The sequence below is a fragment of the Chrysochloris asiatica genome, unplaced genomic scaffold, assembly GCF_000296735.1.
Source record: "Chrysochloris asiatica unplaced genomic scaffold, ChrAsi1.0 scaffold00236, whole genome shotgun sequence".
NCBI lineage: Eukaryota > Metazoa > Chordata > Mammalia > Afrosoricida > Chrysochloridae > Chrysochloris > Chrysochloris asiatica.
This window is the reverse complement of record NW_006408754.1, coordinates 3991988-4015539: the sequence shown is the minus strand read 5'-3', so window position 1 is coordinate 4015539 and position 23552 is coordinate 3991988. Positions and strand designations below refer to the sequence as shown.

General features: G+C 40.1%; 1 pseudogene; it reads left to right on the top strand.

Annotated features, from left to right (window-relative positions):
- Positions 1-15872: 15872 nt before the first annotated feature.
- On the top strand, positions 15873-17102 carry LOC102816952 (annotated as a pseudogene).
- Positions 17103-23552: the final 6450 nt, after the last annotated feature.

The following is a 23552-nucleotide window of genomic DNA, read 5'->3' as shown; positions in this document are numbered from 1 at the left end:
TTCTCCAGATATGCACACACACACACATACACACACACACACACATATATTTATATGTATGTCCTGGTATGGTGGTGTACGATAAGCACTGGACTGCTAACTGCAATATTGGAGGTTTAAATCCACCAGCTACTCTTTGGAAACCCTATACAGGGTTGTTATGAGTTGTAACAGACTCGACGGCGCTTAACAACAACGATACACATACACACGTGTATATATATTGCAGGATCATATGATATATACGTGTGTGTATGTGTATCATATGATATAGATATATATGTTTATATAGGAAGCATGGTTGCTCCATATGACAAGCACTGGACTACGAACCACAAGATCTGCAGTTTGAGCCCACCAGCTGCTCCGTGGGAGACAGATGAAGCTTCCTGCTCCTGCAAAGATCTAAAGCCTCAGAAACCCTATACAAGGTCATCATGAGTTGGAACCCACTCCATGACATTAAACAGCATGTTAGTTAGTGATTTTCCCCATTTTATTATTCCCATCTTTGGTAACCTTTGAAGTATATTTCTTTCTATATGTAAACCTTTTCTTTACTTTTTAGAGGAGTGGTTTCATACAGTATTTGTCCTTTTGTGATTATCTGATTTCATTCAGTCTTATGTCCTTCAGGTACATACATGTTAGGAAGTATTTCTTAGATTTATTGTTTGTTTTTAATGTTTCATTGTATCCACTGTGTGTATGTACCATAGTTTGTTTATCCATTTGTCCATTAATGGACATTTAGGTTGTTGTTGTTTTTAAGTGCCATGGAGTTGGTACTGACTCATACCGACCCTCTGATAGGGTTTCTAAAAGCAGCTGGTAGATTTGAATGGTCAATCTTTCAGTTAGTAGTCCAATGCTTATCCTACAGCACCACACCGGTTTATTTCTTTATACTGTTGTGAATAGTAGTGTAATAAACATGGGTATGCGTGTACCTAATTGTGTCTTGGCTTTTATTTCTGTCAGATATGTACCCAGGAGAGGGGTGGCTGGTTTGCATGATGGAATTTTTCAAGACAAATGACTTATTGCACATACCTTTTTAAAATAATGTAAAAGATGACTATATACATGGACCTCACCAGATGGGATACACAGAAATAAAACTGACTACATGAGTTCTGGTGTGGCGCTGGACTGAAAACCACAAGGTCAGCTGTTCAAATCCACCAGCTGCTCCTAGGTTACTCTATACGGGGTCTCTAGAGTCAGAATTGAATCAAGGATGCTTAACAACATTGTAGATGATTAGGAATGAAGTGGCTCTGTAAGATAAACACTAGTCTATGAACCAGAAGGTAAACAGATTGAGGCTACCAGTTGCCCCAAGGTAGAAACATGAGGCCTTCTGAATCCCCCAAAATTACAGTCTCAGGAACTTTATACAGAGTTGCTCTGTGGGTTGGACTTGACTGTAAGGCACTTAACAACAACTGTGAATGGTATTGTTTTCCTAATTTCACTTTCAGAGTTCTTTTGTCAGGGTAGAGGAATCTAACTGATTTGTTGTGTGTTGATCTTGTACCTTGCCATTTAGCTGTACCCAGTGGCTCTGTAAGATAAGCACTAGACTGTGAACCACAAGGTCAGTGTTTCAAGCTTTCTGCTCCTGCAGAGATTTGCACCTTTAAAATTTCTACGCATGGTCACTATAAATCACACCCACAGCACTTAACAACAACAACAACAACAACAACACCTATTTGTTTCAGTTTTTTGGTTAAGTTTCTGGGATTTTCTATGTATAGGATCATATAGATATAGTTTTAGTTCTTTGTCAGTTTGAAGACTTTTAATTTCCCATTTTTGTCTTTATTGCTCTTGTGGCTAAGGCTTCCAATACTATTTTCAATAGGAATAGTGATAAAGGCATCTTTGTCTGGTTTCCATTCACAAGAGAAATATTTTCAATTTGTTGAGAATAATGTCAACCATTGTTTTTATGTATTTGCCCTTAATTGTGTTGAGGTATTTCCTTTCTATTCCTGTTTTGCTGAGTGATTTTTTGTTTTGTTTTGTTTTTATCAAGAATGGGTATTGGATTTTTTCAAATGTCTTTTCTGCATCAATTGATATTTTTATGTGGTTCTTTTCTTTTGTGGTGGATTACGTTAATAGATTTTCTAATGTTGAACCGTTCTTGCATAACTGGTACGAATTCAAGTTGGTCATGATGTATTAATTTTTTTATACATTGTTGGATTCTATTAGCTAGGATTGTGTGGAGAATTTTTTTTTTTGATGTCCATGAAGGATGTTGTTGTCGTTAAGTGCTGTAGAGTAGGTTCTGACTCAGAGCCACCCTGTATATGGTTTCTGAAGAGCTTCTGGTAAGTTTGAATCATGATCTTGCAGTTCAAACTGGTCTTGTGGTCCAGTTCTTATCCTACAGAAATCCTTATGAGGGATATCGGCCTATAATTTTCTTTTATGGTAATGTCTTTGTCTGGTTTTGATATAGATTACTCTTGCTTCATAGAATGAGTTCAGAAGTATTCCATCCTTTTATATGTTCTGAAAAAATTGGTGTCAGTCCTTCTCTGAATGTTTGGTAGAATTTGTCAGTAGAGCTGTCTGGGCCAGGACTTATTTTGTAGTGAGTATTTTAATGACTTGTCAACTTCTTTTTTTTGTGATGAGTCTGCTCACAATTTCTACATCAGATTGTGTTAGTTTTACTAGGTACTTCAATTTCTTGGATGCATGGATGCTGACTGTTGATCCAAATGGAATGAAATTGTTGACAGCTTCAATTTCTTATAATGATATTGCTTATTAGTCCAGCTGTGAGCATTTTAATTTTCTTCATATTCAGGTGTAGTCCATTCTTAAGGCTGTATCTTTGACATTCTTTAGTAAGTCTTATGGGTTGACTTCATTTTCAGCAAACAAGGTTGTGTCATCTGCATACTGCAGATTGTAATGAGTCATCTTCTAATCTTGATGTCATGCCTTGTAGTCTGGCTTCTTTGATTAGTTGTTCAGCATACAGACGGAATAAGTAAGGTGAAAGGATATAATCCTAACTTACATCTTTGTCTTTTCCAATTTTAAACCATACACTATCCTCTTTTTCTGTTCAAACCTCTGCCTCTTGGTTAGTGTACAGGTTCAACATGAACACTTGATTTAAGTGTCCTGGAATTCCTATTCTTCATAACATTATCCAGATTTTGTCATGATCCACATGGCTGAATGTTTTCATGTAGCTGATAAAACACAGATAAACATTCACTTTGCTTATATTGGTGAGTAATTGCCTTCAACCTTTCATTGACTTTATCTAATTCACAAATGGCCTGCAGAAAAAAGTTATTTCATTCTCAAGTCCTTATAATTGCTTTTACCACAAAACTATCAACTGTCAGAAATGTTGAACTGACTATTACAGTCCCTTCCACCAGTCTCCCATCCCAGTTCACCACTGGTAAGAGTTTTAATGATTATACTGCTAGCCCATGCCTAAGACCTAATGGGGTCATCATTGCCAGGTGGGTAACATCTGCTTTCTAGGGAAATTTCTGATCCCATCTGTGGGGGTTTCAGGTTCCCTAGGAAACAAATTTTGAAATCCCTATATTTGCATTCAGAAGACTTATTGGGGGAATTCTCTTAGGAAAAATAATCGTAGTGATGAGGGAAAAGGATTAGACCTAGGGAGAAATTGAAATAGAATAGAATTGCATCAAAGGCCTCAATCAATCTTATGAAGAGCTCTGAAGATCCTTCAGAATTGTCCTGTCCTGGTATGGCACTGTAGGATTAACAGTAGAGTGCTAACCAAAAGGCCAGCTGTTCAAACCCACCAACCACTCCTCAGAAACCCTAAACAGGGTTGCTATGAGTCAAAACTGACTGGATGGCACTTTACAACAGGGCAAGGCTGGGGAAGTGGCAGTGATGCTAGACCTTTATAACATCCACCTCACCCATCAAATGGTCACTGGAAGAGAGAGTGACTGTAGTGGCGGTCTCTTTGACTCTGAGAGCCTTGATCCTGAAAGAGGATTATATTATAGCCCACTAGATAAAAAGTATAGGCCAATCAATTGTCACTGAGCCTATCTGACTTATGGTAACTCCATGCGTATCAGAGTAACATTGTGTTCCACAAGGTTTTCAATGACTGAGTTTTCAGAATTAGATTACCAGGCAAGATTTCTTCCCAAGCAAGTCTGAGTGGTCTTAAACTGCTAAGCTTTTGATTAGTAGTGGAGCACTCAGTCCTTTGTACCACCAGGGACTCCATGTCTGTGTTGTTGTTGATGTTAGTTGTCATTGAATTGCATCTGACTCATGGTGACCCTGTGGTACAGAGGAGAACAGCTCTATAAGGTTTTCAAGGCTGTGGCCTTTCAGTAGTAGATCCTCAGGCCTGTCTTCGGAGGCACGTGGGGGTGGGTTTGAATCACCAACCTTTCAGCTAAATGCAGAGAACTTAACCATTAGTACCTCCCAGTGACGCCAATCTTTGTATTAAAACCCACTACCACCAAGTACTGGTGTGGGTTAATGTGCAGTTCAAGTCTCACCAGCCACTCTTGGGAAACCCTATACAGGGCCGCTATGAGTCGGAGCTGACATAATGGCACACAACAATAATAACCATCAAGTCAATTCTGACTTATAGAGATCCTATAGGACAGAGTAGTACTTCCCTATAGGGTTTTCAAGGATGCCAATCTTTACAGAAGCAGACTGATAGATCTTTCTCCTGTGGCATGGCCTGGTGGGTTTAAACTGCCAACCTTTCAGTTAACAACTAAGCGCTTAACTATTGAACCATCAGTGTTCCTGCTTAATCTCTGCATTGTTGTTTCTGTTGGTAGGTTCTGTTGAGCCAATTCCGATTCATAGCAACCCTATGTACAACAAAATGAAATACTGCAGATCCTGTGCCATTGTTATTTTTGTTCCTGTTGCAATCACTGTTTCAATCCATCTCCTTGAGGATCTTACAAAATTATGCTCTTTTGCCGAACCTTTGGTTTACCAAACATGATATCCTTCCCCATGGTCTTGTCTCTCCTAATAACATGTTCAAAATATGTGAGAAGAAGCCTTCCCATCCTTGCTTCTAATAAACATTCTCCAGACGACTTGTTCATTCTTCTGACAGTCTATGGTCTATTCAGTATTCTTCACCAACACCATAATTCAAAGGTATCAGTTCTGCTTTGGTCTTCTTTACTCATTATACAGCTTTTGAATGCATATGATATAACTGAAAAGACCATGGCTTGGGTCAGGCACACCTTAGTCTTGAAAGTGACATCTTTGCTCTTTGACACTTTTAAGAGGTCTTTTGCTGTAGATTTGTCCAATGTAATACCTCATTTGATTTCTTGAGTGCCGCTTCCATGAGCATTGATTGTGGATCCAAGTAAAATGAAATCCTCGACATTTTCAATCTTTTCTTCACTTATCATGATATTGTTTATTGGTCCAGTTGGGAGGATTAGGGTTTATCGAGTATTCCAGAAAGATTAACTGCTTATCCTCATCTAGATAGAGCAGAGAAAAAAGCATGAGTATAACTTGAGTGTGGAAATACTGATAGATAAATGTTGTTCAGACAAGAATTCTTAATCTTTATTTCCTGGCTTTCCTGAGGCAATTCTATGCATTCAGCACTGCCTGAGCCTACAGCACACAGGAAGGGTCTTTGGAAAGGGTATTACATTATAGGCTCTCCAGAAGGGTCTCACATCAGATTAGCTAGATTATACAAATTTTAATGGGTTTTGAGGTAAAGGAAAAACCAAGCAATTTTTGGCATTTAACTTTATCTGGGCCATGACAAGAGAATACCAGCAAGGTGTATTGGGGTGCGAAGTTCCTGAAATTTGAAGTCTTGTCCTGGCTTTGCCACTCACTAGTTAAATTACTTTGGGAAAAATCTCTTCAACTTTCTGAATCTCAATTCTCTCAACTGTAAAGTGAGAATAATATGAGTAGGTTGTATTATACTCATTTTATAGCTAGTTATAACAACCAGAGGGCCAATGTTTGTGAAATATAAAGTATTATTACTATTTAGGTTAAAAGGGGAATTTCTTTAAGGGTTGTAATGAGGGTTTTAAATTGACTTTATTTTTAAACTTTGCTAGCTTTGAATCACTAATGGGCACATTTTTCCAAATTATACTTACTGTTTTATCTTAAACTCCTTGTTTATTCCTCTCCATAGGATGCTTAAGATAAAACCAAAAGATACCTCACCAGGTGTTCCTCACTGACAAGCAGTCTAGGATGCTTTGATTTGGAAACCTCCCTGGATGGTATAGAAAGGAACAATTCCAATAAATCATTTAATAATAGGAGCGGACAATTTCCGCAACAGCAACCAAAAACAAACAAAAACCCCACAGATATTGCTCATTGAGTTTCCCAGGACAGCAATCTTTGGAAATAGAACGAGAGGGAGAAGGAGAAGGAGGCAGCGAGAAGAGGCTGACAGAGGGGAATGATAATAATACTTTATATTCATATAGATTTTTCCCTCCATTGATTCCTAAGCATTTGGCAAACTTTAATTGGATAATCCTCACATATCCCTTTGAGGTTAAGTGGGCAGCAAGTATTATCCCTGGTTTTCAAATGGAGGAATAAAGGTACAAAACGCTAAAGTGCCTTGCCTGAGGTCACAAACACAGACTGGTGACAGGGTTGAGGACCAAGGGAGGGGAACAGGACCCCATGAGTCCCAACCAACAGTCAAACACAAAGTTCTTACTCTGCAGAATCCACTGAGTCTTTTGTTGATCTTTCTAAAATAAAATCCTTGACAAATCATTTTACTAAACAGAAAAGATATGTTATCTTTGTTCCTATGTAGTATTTGCTTTGAATCAAAAGCAATGATGCATATTATCAGGCATGATGAACTTTTCTACAGTTAAGCAATGCTAAATGTGGCAGAAAAGAAAGATTTATGTGTGTGTGTTTAATTTTCAAGAAAGACATTGATGTTCTTTTCTGGGACTGAATACTCTTTGAATCCAACAGCCAGGCAGGGACTACAGAACAAAACCCTTCCTATTCACTTCAAACTAAAGTGTCTTTGCTAAACATTCTTCAGAGAATTCCTAGCTTTGTCTAACAGATTACCGAGACTTCTCTTCAAACTATTCCGCTGACCCCTGTTCATCTAGTATCCTCAGTGTTGCCAGGAGAAGCAGACTGTCCTTGTCAGATTAAAGCTTGCTGTGGGATATAAGACAATTTTGCATCTTAAAAAAAAAAAAAAAAATTCCCTAAAGAGGATTGCAAAAAGCCTTTAGGTAGATATGCAGGCAGAAAAATCTATGAGTCAGTAAGAACAGAATTATTTTACCTTAACGAGACTCACAAAACATTGAACATTTTAGAGCCCTGTTATCATGCTGAGAAAATGAAATTTTTATCCATTTTTTTTTAAGTGCTGTTATATGTTCTGGGCATTCTGCTGTTACAGTAGTCGTGGGCTTTCCACACAGAGTCCTGGGGCCCTTCAGTTCAAGGCTGACAGCACCCATGATGCAAGGAGATCATCCTAAGGAAATAAAGCCTAGAATTTCTTAAAAAGAGAAGTGCAGAGGAAGACAGTGAGTGAATTTTTTGGTGTGGACAGGAGAAAACAACAACAAAATAAAACAGGATAATTTGTCCTAAAACAAACTGATAGTTCCCAAGGCTTGTAAATCAGATCTTTTTCGTTTTCAAGTGTGAGAGTGAATAAGTGATTAGTGCCAAACTCGCTGGACTCAGACCCAGATATCTTGACTGAGGTTAAGTTTTGTCACTCACTATGTCTGTGGTCTAGAGTAAGATTTGTGACATTTGTGAGTTTCAGTTTCCTCATAAATAAAACAAGGGAATTAGGGGACTTTTAAGGTCTTTTCTAACTCAAGCAATCTTAGAATAACTAGTAGCCCAAACAACTGCCTACCCTCACCTCCCCCTTCACCACTTCTTTCTGATCAGCTTGTGGCCTGTGATAAGACTAGAATTATTTTTCATTAAGTTACTGTGTTAGGCTCGGTTTTCTAGAGAAGCAAAACTTATATATGAATGTATCTAAAGAGAATTTTATTATCAAAGAAATGACTTACAATTGTAAAGAGCCAGGTCCCCAAAGAGAGCCTTTCTAGAGTGTCAATTATATTGGGAGCAGGCCACACCCTCAAGGAATCATCCTTTCAGTTGACTGGCTACTAATAGCCACGCATCACAGAGTTCAGCATGCCTGAGTTAGGTTGGAGTCCTGGTGTGGCGCTGTGGGTTAATGTGCCAGACTGCAAAGCTGTTTGAACTGCAAGGTTGGCGATTCAAGCTCACCAGAAGCTCCTCAGAAACCTTATCCAGGGTCGCTATGGGTCAGAACTGACTGGATGGCACTTAACAACAACAATTGATAAACCACTGGAGATCCTGATCTAGTCAAGTTCACACAGAACCCTAATTATTATAGTCACCTAGCCATGTGTTTCTTGTATTTGGTGGCTAGGCATTTTCTTCCTTCCTGTGTTGACTGCCTGATGTTGCTAAGGTCCATCATTTGAGAAAGCGGGCAGGAAACGGTCCCTGTTAAGCCCTCACTTCCTTGAAGTGGGCCTTGACATTTACATTTCATTTGTTCTTCAACCCTTACAGGAAAATATTAAGTTCATTTTACATATGAGGAAACTGAAAATCAGAGGAAATAAAATTGCCCATAAGGTCACAGTCATAAAAATAGAGTCACAACTGGCTACATAATTTGTAGGGCCCAGTGCATAGTTCTTATGAGTTGGGCTGCTAACCTCAAGGTCAGCAGTTCAAAACTACCAGCTTTCTGCTCTCTAAAGATTTATAACCTTGGAAACCCTATACAGTGTCACTATGAATCGGACCCGACTCCAAGGTACACAGTCACCACCATTGCAAAATGAGAGGCCTGGTGTGGCGCTGTGGGTTAATGCGCTGCAAGATTGGTTTGAACTACAAGGTTGGAGGTTCAAGCTGATCAGCCACTCCTCAGAAACCCTGTTCAGGGACACTATGAGTTGGAACTGACTCCACAGCACTTAAACAACAACAGTGCAAAATGAAAATGTTGGGTCCCTTGTTCAAAATTGTTAAGAATTTCAAGATGGCGATAGCAGAGTACTACACCAAGCATAAGGCCCTTCTAAGTGCAGGCTCTCTATGACTGCACAGATTGCATGTCTGTGAGACCGGCCCTTCGGGAGTATGAGTGCACACCACTTTTTCCGTGTACCTTGTGTCTGTATTTTCTCCACTTGCTACTCCTGATCCACTCCCCACTCTTCTTCACTAGATTCTATGCCAGACTTGTCCTCTGCCTTCTGGTTGGGCTTGGCCAATGGACGTACCTGGCAAGAAGCCAGAGGTTGGGGAAAGTCACAACTCCCTCTTCACTATACTACAGTTTGATAGTTGTTAAGCTCTCTACAGGAGGCTGGGTGGTGCAAGTGGTTTGCTACTGGCTGCTAACTGAAACATTGGCCATTTGAATCCACTCAGCAGCTACAGCTCTGCAGAAAAGGGCTGATGACTGTTTCTGAAAGTTTAAGACAACCTATAGAGCAGTACTATTTTGCAATACGTGGGACCATCATGAATCAAGACTGTCTCAAAGGCAGCTAACAACAGCAATGTTCTCTACAAAGACCTCTCACTTCAGTTGGACCCATGGCGCCATTGCTTGTAGATTAGGTTGACTGTTTCCTGCCCACCCCTTCAGACCTAAATTTTCATCCAATATTCTTCTCTATCCCCCCCACTGTATATAGCTTTGGAGATTAGTATTTTGTTTTGTTTTGTTTTTTGTAGCATGACATCTGATTCTTACATGTCATCCATTATTTTAGCTTAAGGAACTCTATTCTTTTCTGTGGGTAATTGTAACCTGCGTTTTCTTGGGATAACTGTTGCCCGGCCCCTGGGGGTGGAGAACAGGCAACACTGTCCTCTAACTTTGTCACTTAGTATCCATTCTCCCTTGTCACATTGTCTGTCCAGGTCATTTCTGCTAAATTGATGAAGGAAATAAGAGGTAAGTGTTTTGTAGAAATTGGAAAACTTTTTCTGTAAAAGAACAGAGAATAAATATGTGCTTGTCTCATAACCTTTCTTGTTTGTTTGTAATACTTTGAAAATGTATAAGCCATTCTTAGCTTTCTAGATAGTTGTATGTATGGGGGTGGGGTAGAGTTTTTGAGGATCACACACAATCAAGTTGCTAAATCAGTAGTTTGCTGAACCATTAGTTCCATAGTACAGAGTTACTTGCAGTCATCTTCTATAGTTGCATAGAGGATACCAGCATGTGTACACACATGCACACAAATGCAGCAATGAGAGAAATTCATGAAATTAGTTAGACCCAGGTTCTGGTTCCTAAAATCCTGCCATTCTTCCAGCGTTCTTACCAATTACTAAGCCAATCTGAGTTTATTTGAGTTGTTTATTCTCACTTGAAAATGACCAAGTCTCAGTTAATGTGTGCTACTTCCTCCAGAACCCACAGCAAAGGTTTCAGAGTAATATCCATAGAGCTTATGAACTGAAAAACTATTAGTCAAGGTTGCTTGATAAAGACACCTCTTGCTTAAAGTTTCACACAGTAGATGTAGACAATATATTGTTTAGAATAGAAATTGGACCTTGCTTTTTTTTTTCTTAAGAAAGAGAATTCTCTTTGCATACATATCTAGGGTCACTGCTCACAGTCTAGGAGTTTTTGTTGCTTCAAAATAGGGTGACCATGGCATCACAGTGGTTAATCAAGGCCTTTGACCCAGAGCCCAGGGCTTAGCTGCTGCAGCTATCTCTACTGCAGATCCAATCTATCCAGATGAAAAGGTGCTTACTCTGGTAAGTATGCATTCAAACATGGATAGTGCAAATGGCCTGGTGTTCTGCAGATATAACCGGAAAAAATGGGCATTGAATATAAACTGGCCTGTGACATTCTCAGGAGGGGTAAGACCAAGTTGTTACCTGACCAGCTCTACTGGTACAGTGCTTATATCTATAAACCAAGTAGCAAGGGAAAGACATCCATGGTATGTCTGGTAGAGGAAATCTTTGGAAGAGACATTTCTAAAAAGCCACCATGTAGCTTCAAGCATTACTAAAATAAAATGAGACAGCAAGACTGTCCTTCTTTGACTGTAGTACAGAAATTTTCCATCCTTTTCAGAAATAAACCAGTTGCCGTAGAGTTTATCCTGACTCCTGGTCTTGTCTCATAACCTTCCTTGTTTACAATACTTTGAAAATGTATAAGCCAACATAGCATTGTGCTCCATGTGGTTTTCAATGTTGATATTATGAAGCAGATCTTCCAAAGCATCTCTGTGGATACGATCTCTGTGTGGACACAAACCTTCAACCTTTCATTTAGGAGCTGAACATTTAATCTTTCTTACCTCCACCCCAGGGACCCTTTTTCAGAAATTGGAGGACAAGGTGGCTGTGAAATAGAAATCAAACACAGTGATGATAAGACTCAATGTCAACCCCTCTAAGATTGAAACTCAAAGGAAACACATGAACAGGCATGTAAGCTTGCTGGCGACCACATCAGTCTACTGGTGAGTGGAAGAGAGGTAAAGGCAGCAGTGAAGAAATGGGCTGAGTTCAACCATGTTCCATAGACTCCTGTTGGCCTGGAAATGAGAAAAAGAAGAGGAAGGTCTGGTCGGTGAGTCCTGGGAACATCTGAGCCTATGGACAAGGACATAGCCATGGAGGGCTAGGCTAGAACTAAGACTGAAGTGTCCAGCTGATATGAAGTGAGGGGAGAGGCACAAGAACACTCAAACTTGCAGATAGTACCCATTTGACCTAGCCTCAATGGCTTGATAATCAGAACTCGACTAGAGAATGATAAAAAAAATTAATAAAGGAAACAAGGGTAAATTGCTACAATTTGATGAGCTTGACCTACACTCATGGATGTAGTAGCTCAAAATATCAACAGAGAGGGAAGGAGTCTTCACATCAAGTATCAATGCTATCCTCTCTGTATACAGGGTAGATAGGGATGGGCAACTTAGACATTTGCTGCCTAAAATGAGGGGGCAATAAAGGCATGAAGTGACTGGCTTACAAGTTTTCAAGAGGGAATTTAGTTTAAGAGTGTGCAGGGAAAGATAGAATCCCCACTGAGTAGTTTTCATCTTGTCTAGATGGGTCTGGTTAAAAGAGATGGGGATAAGATTCTCATGATTCAATAGTGAGTAATTGTTTTCATGACTAATTGAGACTGTCACAATTGCAAAAGTAGAAGTTTTGTAACAAAAATGGGAGAGTAGTTAATCTTACAGTTCAGAAACAGAGGACCCTAGGACCATCAAGGGAGAAGAACTCAAGCGGAATGTGGGACCCTATCCAGAGAAGCAGAAACACCAGAGATAGAGGCAGAGATGGGGACATGGAAAGAGGGAGCAGCTGAGGATTCTAGACTAATGGAAAGAGAGGGACTGAGAGCTGGCAGCCAGGAGGTAGGCTTGCAGAATGTGTCCTTTGATGGTTTAAATGATTATATATGACTATTTGTTAAAAAAAAAAAAGGACTCAAAGTCAAATATCCTATCTCATGGAACTTATTAAATAAATTTCTATTTGACTTGATCATATGCCTAAATTTGTATTTTCAGAGTAATGTTCATCACAAGGAGAACTATAGGAGAGATTGTCCATCTAAAATTAACATGGTGGGTGGGGTGCTTTCAGCTTACACTTGTCCCTTTCAGGGAACCAAGAAGTGTTGATTATACTGCAATGTTTCTAAGACATTAACATGTATAGAAATCTCTTGGGGATCATGTTAAAAATGCATCTTCTGATTGAGTAGGTTGGGACTGGGACCTGAGATTCTGCCTTTCTAACAAGCTCCCAGATGATTCAGGTATAGCTGATCTGTAGTTATACTCTAAGTAGCAAGGGACTAGAGGATAACAGTGCCTTAATGCTTAATTTGAGAGCTAATAAATGTTCATTATAAGAGCTAACATTTATTGAGTGCCTACTATGAGAAATAGTGTGGCACTGTATGATAAGCATCGGACTGCTAACAGAAAGGTGGGTGGATCAAATCCATCTTCCACTCTTTGGAAACCCTATACAGGGTCACTCTGAGTAGGAACTGATTTGATGGCACTTAACAACTATGAGAAATGAAGTCACAAAGTTAGGAAAGAGAGCTGCTAGAAGCCATTTCTAAACCCCTTGATCGTTCCACGGCTCCCTATGGAGTAACTGTAGGGTACAGAGGCAAGTGGAGAAGCTCTGGCCCTCACAGTCTAACATGATTCAGACCATAAAGAAGCTACAAGAGCCAGAAACCCAGGTGCACCACCTGGCACACTCACTGGGTAGAACCGTCTGGAAGGAGGCTTGGCAGTGATCTGTGAAAAGCATTCCAGGATTAAAAAAAAGTACATCTGGCATTTCCAGACACTGATGAACAAGCTAGATTTTCTACTTAGCCAATCTGACTGATTGTGCAGAAATGAAGTATTAGGATGAGTAAAAGTAGAAAAACCTCTATCTGATTGAAAAATGGTTAATTCTATAAAAAGTACAGTGGAATGATGAACCATGGTCCCCCAGGGTAAATGAAAGGTGGGATGTCTTTCTTCTAAACTCACCATGGTGTCTGATGCTGCACTGGGATCCCAGAGGATGGATCCTAAGAACTTGGTGCTGTCCCTGCATTTGCTTTTCCAGTGGGGCTATGATGAACAAATCATTCAAGGGTGAATTGTGTATTTCAAGGGACTTTGTCTCTGCACAGAGCCCAGAGCTCGAAAACTTTGTGAAGTGGGTTATCGTCCCAGTCTTTGTGCTGATTGAATTGGGTAACTGTGGACCTGCATGATTGGGAAGGAACACAATCAACTTTTCAGAAATGTCTACCCCTGGAAAGCCTCACAAAGGATTTTTTTCTTCTCTCTGGCTGGCCTCCTTTCTGAACACTTTCCCTTGTAGAGCTCCAGGCAGAAGCAGCTTCAGGCAAAATTGGGACACAAGGGAAATTTCTTTCTGACATTTTACCACCTCTTCCATCTGGGTTCTTTCTTCCTACCACCATCACCCACCCCACCCCATACCCTCCAGCCACCTCCACTGCCAATACTGAGTTCCACCCACAGGCAGGAGGTGAATATAATTATTTCAGGGCAGGGTGGGTGTAGGAACAACCACTTTAATTTTATAGTGATTCACATTTATTTTCTATATTGATGTAATATTTCTCATTTTTTAGTTGTCACAGAACAAATAGAATCATGACTTATGCTTTATAATTTATATAACTGATTTCACGTACTTGTAAAATTTTTACCAGATTTCTGACAGTTATGAATTGCTTTGCCTTTCTGGAAAGATGAAGATGCATGTCTCGCCTTTCTGCCAACCTGCAATCCTCTCTGTACTTATGTATCCGTCTACACTGCTTCTCACCATGTAGTAATAAGTACCAGACTTACTTGCTGATGAAGATTGAGGCTGTGTGGACCCCAAAGACTGTAAGACCTGTAGAGGCTGAAAGGCCTTAAAAGAGAGTCAAGGTATAGCAAGATGGCACCAGATCCTTTGTATCTCTGTCCTATCAGCCGTGAAGCAGTAGAGGAAACCACTGAGGAAGCCTGGAGAGCAAAAGATTGCCTATGATGAGCACATTCATTCACTTATTCAACAACAAACTTTTACTGTAGTAGCAAATAATTGGAAATATTTATCAATGGCGGAAGTCTTGCCAAAAAATTATGAAAGTGGTAAATAAATCATGGAGTTGCCATAAAATGCAGTCATGAACTAGAGTTATGTCATATAGCGAAAGGGCTCCAAACATATTTTTAAATGAAAATAAAAAAAGTGAGATGTGCATAATTTGTTTATCCATTAAAAAACAACAACAACAAACCAAACCCACTGCCGTTGAGTTTATTCCAATTCATAGTGATGCTGTCTAGGATTTCTGAGGCTGTAAATCTTATATGTATATAAGTATAATGTTTCTCGATTAATATATAAGATATCAATAATGTCTTCTGTTGGTAATACTCCACCTATTAGCTATATCATTTAATATTTATTGAATACTTGTGCTGTGCCAGGCAGTGTTCTAAATACTTGGTTTGTGTTATCTTATTTGATCATTTGCAATTTCATTAGAGAGATGTTATTATCTTCAGTTCACAAGTGCATAAATTGAAGCACAGAGATGTCAAGTAACTAATCTTTGGTCACTCAGCTAGTAGGTGGCATTATTTGGACTTGAGCTCAGACAGCTAGGCTCTAGAGCACTAGCATTTCATTGCTTTGCAATGTTGTTGTTAAGTGCCATCGAATCAGTTCCAACTCATTGTTATTGTTGTTGTTAAGTGCTGTGGAGCCAGTTCTAACACATAGAGATCCTATATAGGGTTTCCAAGAGCAGCTGGTGAGCTTGAACTGTCAACCTTGTGATTCAGACTGACTTTGCAGTCCAGCACACTAACCCACAGCACCACATCAATAGTCTGACTAATAGTGACCCTATATAGAGTTTCTAAGGAGCAGCTAGTGGGTTTGAACTGCCTTCTGGTTCACAGTCCAGTGCTGGTCCTACAACATCACTTTACAATAGTGGACTGCTTTGTTAACATTGTGGAAATAAGCATAGGGAAGGTAAGCAGTGAGGCATGGATTTGAACTCCAACAATCATATCTGCTATGTTATGTGGCTTCTTCTCTGGTACTGTTTGATTTTTCACCATGCAGGTGTATTAATCTTCAGATTAAAAAAATTTTGACAGGCTCTATTTGCCTGCCGTGTCTCAGATTCATTCTTAAGGAACTGAGAACTTAAATCTTCCAAAATGTCAAAAAGTCCATCTTATGCCCAGCTCCCACAACACAAATGCCCAGCACACCAGGGTTTGTGGGATACAATCCCTACAGTCATCTCACCTACAACATCTACAGGCTGGGAGGGAACTCGGGCACCAACAGCCATGTCATGGCATCCTCTGGTCTTACGATTCCAAAATCCCCACAGCCACCAGATAAGCTGCTGATGCCCTACATGAGGTACAGCAGAAAGGTCTGGGACCAAGTTAAGGCTTCCAACCTTGACCTAAAGTTGTGGGAGATTGGCAAGATTATTGGTGGCATGTGGTGAGATCTCACTGATGAAGAAAAACAAGAATATTTAAATGAATATGAAGCAGAGAACATAGAATATAATGAGTCTATGAAGGCCTATCATAATTCCCCTGCATACCTTGTGCACATAAATGCAAAAAGTCGAGCAGAAGCTGTTTTAGAGGAAGAAAGTTGACAGAGACAGTATCGCATGGAGAAAGGAGAATCTTACATGAGCATTCAGCCTGCTGAAGATCCAGATGATTATGATGATGGCTTTTCACTGAAGCATACAGCCACCGCCCATTTCCAGAGAAAGCTCCGCCTCATCAGTGAGATCCTTAGTGAGAGTGTGGTACCAAATGTCCGGTCAGTTGTCACAACAGCTAGAATGCAGGTCCTCAAATGACAGGCCCAGTCCTTAATGGCTCATCAGTGAAAGTTAGAAGCTGAACGTCTTCAAATAGAGGAGACGCACCAGGAAAAGAAGAGGAAGTTCCTGGAAAGAAAGCACAGACTCATTTCACACTGAACTGAAAAGGCTGTGTGGTTTGAAGGCAGAAGCGGACATGGAGAAAATTGCAGCTGAAATTGCATAGGCAGAGGAACAGGCCTGCAAAAGGCAGGTGGAAAGGGAGAAAGAGGCCACACAGCAGGCTGAATGAAGTTACAGCAGCGTTGTTCCTGACGAAGAACAAGCAGCTCACAAAACAGAAGAAGAGAAGGAAGATGAGAACATTCCAATGGATACAGTGGAGACCCATCTTGAGGAAATGACAGAAAGCCAGCAGAATGGTGAAGAAGGCATGCTGACTCGTAAGGACAAGGAGGAGAGTGGGCAGGAAGGGGTTGACAGTATGGTGGAGGAAGGAACCAGTGACACTAACCCTGGCTCAGAGAGCAAGAGTGCAACTGTGGAGGAGCCACCAACAGATCCCATCCCTGAAGAGAAGAAAGTACAATAAATGTTGCTTTGTTTTATGTGTTCCAAATACTTTTTTTAAATGAAATAATGCTTTTTTGAGTAAAAAAAAAAAAATCTTGACAGAAAATTAAAGGCAGGGGAAATAGGATGTTGTAAGATTGCAAGTAAGAAATGATGAAGCATTGGGAAGAGGGCAGTGAGGAAGTAAGAGAAAGAGTAAATGTCATTAAAGAGATATTATTAAGAGGCATGTTTACCAACTGGAGGTGAAGGATTAAGAATAGAGCAGCCAAGAGCATTCCCTGGGTAGAATTTGGTGACTTTAAGTAAGCCCTTTGTCATAAGGAATATTGACTCAGCATGTCTGAGAAGGGAAAGGAAGATTTCATTTTGAACATGTTAGATTTAAGGCACATTTTTCTATCCAAATGAGGATGTCCAGCAGATCAGGAGAGAAGTTGAAGTGGGTGATACAAGTCTGAGAATCATTCATGAGTGTGCAGTAGTTGAAAGTCACGGGTATCAAATGAAACTGGTTGAAATATGCTCACTTGGAATGGTCAACCATTCAAAATCAAAGGTAGCATTTGCCAAAGGACAACGTGAGAAGGCTTGGGAAGGAGGGTACAATGCACACAAGAATCTCAGGGAGAAGCAGAATAACTAATGCTACATGGAGAGGATTGCAGTCATTGAAATGAAATGAAATGTGTAATTTGTTGAATGTAAAACTGATAATCTGTTGTTAACCTTCACTTAATTCGCAATAAAAGTTTTAAGAAAAAAATAAATGAAAAACAGAAAAACAAATTAGTCTAGTAGACTTGGGCAATTGATGTATAGCCCACATTGACATCTTAATCAGGAAAAACAAGTAGAACCATGGAAATTGTTAACATTTAACTATGTTTTGACCTAAAAATAAAAAGAATTTCAACTAAGAATTTCAGACTGAAAGTAGTTCCAACTTCATATCACATAATATTGCTTTTACTCTGTCACTGACTATAGTAGGGATTTAGACAATTCATCTCCTACTTTAGGGGAAGGAGGGATGGAAGAAGAAGGTTTGCTGATGTGTGGAAACTGTAAAAAGAGAGCTGCTGTTTAAAAATCTGAGGGTCAGGCAAGAGAAGGTGAGCTCACACTGAGACTGCTGTTATTGTTGTTAGGTGCCATTGAGTTGGTTCCAAGCCTTGGTGATCCTATGTGCAACATCCTTACATCCTGAACCATCTTCACAATTGTTCTTATGTTTGATTCCATTGTTGCTGCCAATGTGTCAGTCCATCTTATTGAGGGTCTTCTTCATTTTCACTAATACTCTGCTTTGCCAAGCATGATGTCCTTCTCCAGAGATTAGTCCCTTGTGATAACATGCCCAAAGTATGAGAGATGAAGTTTTGCCATCCTTGCTTCTAAAGAGCATTTTGACTGTACTTCTTCCAAGACTGGTTTGTTTGTTTTGAGTAGGATGATTTATTCTTGGGGTGGAGTTCCTACAAACCTTGTAGAGAAGCACACCCTACTGTTTTCCTTTTAAGAAATCCTAGGGAAATGGTTGGTAAAAGAGCAGTGTACAGATTAATCAAAAGCCTTTTTGGCCCACAGAAGGTATGTGAATAGCCAAGACTTTCATTGCCTGGCCTCATCCTGTTGTGAATGTTCCAGCTCCTCTCTCTAGACCAAAGAGAAAAACACAGCTACAACATGGACCAGCAATTATTTTCTAAGTGTGGGACTCTTTGGCTTTCAGAATTCACTTCTAGCATATTTTGAAAAGAAAGAAGTTCACCTCATGTTTACCATCAAATTGCTCACTGGACAGATGCTATTACACTATCATTCCTCAGATAGTCATACTACTGATTGTTCCAGTCTCCTTGATAGAATGTTGTTTTCCACATGTGGTCAATAATAGAAGCATAACTCTCAAAGTTAGCCACACTTCACAGCTTTTACTTTTATTCTCCAAAATGCTACTTTAAGGAGTGGTATGGAATGCGGAAATCATCGGACAGTATCTTTGATAGCCCATGGGAGTAAAGTTTTGTTAAAGGTAATACAGAAACTGTTGCAAGCATACATTGATAGAGAAATTCCAGAAGTTCAAGCCGGATTCAAAAGAGGCTGTGGAATAAGGGATATCATTGCTGATGTCTGAAGGATCTTGGCTGAAAGCAGAGAATATCAGAAAGATTTACCTGTGCTTTATTGACTAGGCAAAGGCTTTCAGTTGTGTGGATCATGACAAGCTATGGACAACATTGCGAAGTACGAGTATTCTGAAACACTTAATTGTGCTCATGAGGAATCTGCACCTGGACCAAGAGGCAGTTGTTTGAACAGAACATGGGAACACTGAATGGTTTAAAATTAAGAAACATGTGCGACAAGGTTGTATTCTTTCACCATACTTATTCAACTTGTATGTTGAGCAAGTAATCCGAGAAGCTGGGTTCTATGAAGAAAAACCTGGCATCAGGATTGGAGAAAGACTCATTAACAACCTGTATAATATGCAGATTATACAACCTTACTTGCTGAAAGTTAAGAGGACTTAAAATATTTACTGATGAAGATCAAAGAGCACAGCCTTCGGTATGGATTACATCTCAATGTCAAGAAAACAAAAATCCTCACCACTGGACCAATAAACAACATTCTTATCAATGGAGAAAAGATTGAAATTGTCAAGGACTTCATTCTTCTTAAATCAACTATCAACATTCACGGAAGCAGCAGTCAAGAAATCAAATGACATATTGCATTAGACAAATCTGCTGCACAAGACATTTTTAAAGTGTTGAAGAGCAAAGATGTCAGTTTGAGGACTAAGGCGTGCCTGACCCAAGCCATGGTATTTTCAATAACCACATATGCATGCAAAAACTGGACAGTGAATAAGGAAGACCATAGAAGAATTTATGCTTTTTAGTTATGGTGTTGGAGGAGAATATTGAAAGTGTCATGGGCTGCCAAAAGAACCAATAGATCTGTTCGGAAGAAGTGCAGCCAGAGTGCTCCTTGGAGGCCAAGATGGCCAAACTTGGTCTCTCATATTTCAGACATATTGTCCAGAGGGACCAGTCACTGGAGAAGGATATTATGTTTGGTAAGGTGGAGGGTCAGAGAAAAAGAGGAAGACCCCAACGAGATGTATTGGCCAGGTGGCAGCATCTATGGACTCAAGTGTGACAACTAGTGAGGTTGGCCCAGTATCAGACATTGTTTCGTTCTGCTGTGCATAAGGTCACTATGAGTTGGTGCTGACTCCATGGCACCTAACAACAACAACAATTACATAAAATATTTCTGAAGGGTTGTTTATAACTAAAGGTATTTATATTGTGGCAAAGGAGGAGGATTTTAATTTTATATACATGTTTTTGTTGGGAGACAATTCTTCATGAATGTCTCACATTTCTCGATGGTCTAGGTCCTCTGAGCAAAGGCATTTACAGTGAAGTTAAGAATGTTTGCATAAATATAGACTTAGTTTAGTAAAGCCTAGAGACATTTCCCTCCCTAGAGATGTTTCAGAGTAGTAAAATTAAAGATCTGTACTTCCTCTACCCCAAAATTTGCTTAAATTCCAGAGTAATGTAACATTTCTGTCTCTCTGGAGAGAAAGATGGGCAGGATACTATCAGGCCTTTATAAGATCAGAGTTTCCTAATTTTGGTCTTCCTCTCCTAACACTGCATCCTACTGCATTAGTGTCACCATGTGGCCTTCACTGTATAGCTAGAAAACCTACTCAAGATATTGCTCTGAGTAATAAATGACCTTTGTCTCTGACCAGCAATCTTATATTTTCTCTATTTATTATTTTGTTTATATTGTACCCCTTTTCCCCATAATTGCTCATCTTCATCTGACGCATCTGACAAAAGCAGCCTGGATCAGTGTGGCATGTACCAGATTTACCTTTACTTACAGGAGTCCTGGTGTGGTGCTGTGTGTTAACACACTGGACTGCAAAGTCATTTGAACCACAAGGTCAGTAGTTCTAGCACTCCAGCTGCTCCTTGGAAACCCTATACAGGGTCACTATGGGGTTGGAATCGATGGGACGGCACTTTACAACAACAGCAACCAATAACAAGATTGTTGCAATAGTATTTGTTTTCTCCAGGGGGAAATTCACATTAACCTGTCAGTTATCTTTCCTGTCCCTCACTTTGCCGAAGAATCTTCAGACTTCCACCTCTATATGTAGAGTAGAAGTCGGTGACCCTACGCAATATGTTGCTCCTGCTGTTGTTTATTGCCATGGCATCTGTTCCAAGTTATAGCGACTCTGTATAGGGTTTCCGACGAGTGGCTGGTGGGTTTGACCCATCAACCTATGGGTTAGTATTTATCCTATAGCCCAACACCAGAACTCCCCTACCCAACATGGTGGTGATGGTGGTGGTGGTGGTGTGCCGGGCAGTCGGTTCCGACTCATAGAGAACCTGTGTAGCGTTTCCAAGGTGGTTAAGTCTTCACAGGATCAGAAAGCTTAATCTTTCTCCTGTGGAACAGTGATAGTTTTGAACTGCTAACTATCCCTCTATGTGGGTTAATGTGATGGACTGCAAAGTCCGTTTGAACTGCAAGGTTGGAGGTTCAAGCTCACCAGCTGCTTCTCAGAAGCACTATGTATATTAAGGAAACTTGGTGACATAGTAGTTAAAGTGCTTGGTTAATAACCAAAAGATTGGCAGTTAATATCTACCAGAACTCCACAGGAGAAGGATGTAGGAGTCTGATTTTGTTAAGATTACAGCCTTGGAAACCCTATAGGGCAGTTCTACTTCGTCCTATTAGTCCTATCAGGGTCGTTATTAGTCAGAATTGATTTTACAGCTTGATTCTTTGGATACACACGCATACATATTGCCTGTGGTAGGTCAACTTGTGAGCTTACAAGTAAGGTAAACCTTATAACCTTCACAGATTTTACATGCAGATTCCCTCCAAGGAAATCCACTCACATTCCAAAAAGATTATTCAGGCTTAGGAGCCACCCTATCTTTCCCCCAGGAAATAGTGAGAATAAGGTCATTAAGGATAGTCAAGGATGGATCTTGGCATCCCAAGTCCAGGATTATTTGTGGTGTTCTTTATAAGAGGACATACAGATTTTTTCTTCTCACTATTCAAGGTACAGTGGTTTTATTTCACTTGTCTCTTCTAGCTGTGGTCTTCGTACCTTCCACCAAGTGATTGGATTGTTGTTGTTGTTCAGTACTGTAGAGTCAATTTTGACTCATAGTGACCCTGTATAGAGTTTCTGAGGAGTAGTGGGTTTGAACAGCTGACCTTAAATTTAGCAATCCAGGGTTTATCCTACAGTATCACATCATGCCCCAAATGAAAACCCTCTATAGGGTTTTCAAGGAGTGGCTGGTGGTTTTGAGCTACAAACTTTGTGGTTAGCAGTTCAGTGCTTAACCTACAGTGCCACAACAAGACTCCAAAATGATTAGGGGTGACCATGCAAATAGGGTATACAGGACTTTAATGCAGGGACTGGTTAATTTTGCCATCCTGCGACGTTTAAAAGGATCCATTTCAGAAACAGGAACAGACATTCTAGGATCATCAAAAAAGAACTGTGAGTGGAAATGAGATTTTTGTACGGAAAAGCAGCAGCAGCAGAGAAGGCAATAAAGGCAATGGCTCAGAGCGACAGAGCAGTGGGCTTTCTGGTCCATAGACTCAGTACAGATGAGCACCTTCGCGCAGAAGCATGGCTTGCAGAACAGGGTGCCCTTTGAGTTTTATCCACAGCAGTAAAATAAGCTTGTGACACTTATTGGAGCATGGCAGAGGCCAAGAGACTGTGTGGCTGAGAGGCAGAGGACAAGACAGAACTGTCTGTACATAAAAGAGGTGCTCCTGACAGAAGAACTATTGCATCCTGGGTTACTGATACTGCAATGAACCCTGTTAATTTCCCTAATAAACTCCATAATCATGAGTAATGTCAATGAGTTCTGGGTGGCCATTGCAATGGATTATCAAAGTTAGCATAAAACTAGAGTGCATGGGAAGGCTAGTTAGTGTCAGAGTCAGGTAAAGAAGGTTGGAGGATAGAGGCTTGTCTGACCTCTTCCTCAGAGAAATCATTCTTGGGCTGATGGTGGTGATTCTCCTCCTCCTCCTTGTGAAGTCAGAGGAGGTTAGACATGACATCCATGCCTTTTATGTAAAAGTCATCCAGTAGGTAATCAATGACTCAAATATACCATATTCCATACATTGATAACACCCTAGGACAACCATTAATTATCAGAGATGTTGTTAGGTGCCATCGAGTCAGCATCGCAACCTTATGCACAGCAGAATGAAACACTGCCCTGTCCTGGGCCAATCTCACTATTGTTGCCACGCTTGAGTCCATCAGTGCTGCCACTTAGTCAATCCATCTTGTTGGGGTCTTCTTCTTTTCTCTGAACCTCCACCTTACCAAAAACGATATTCTTCTCCAGTGACTGGT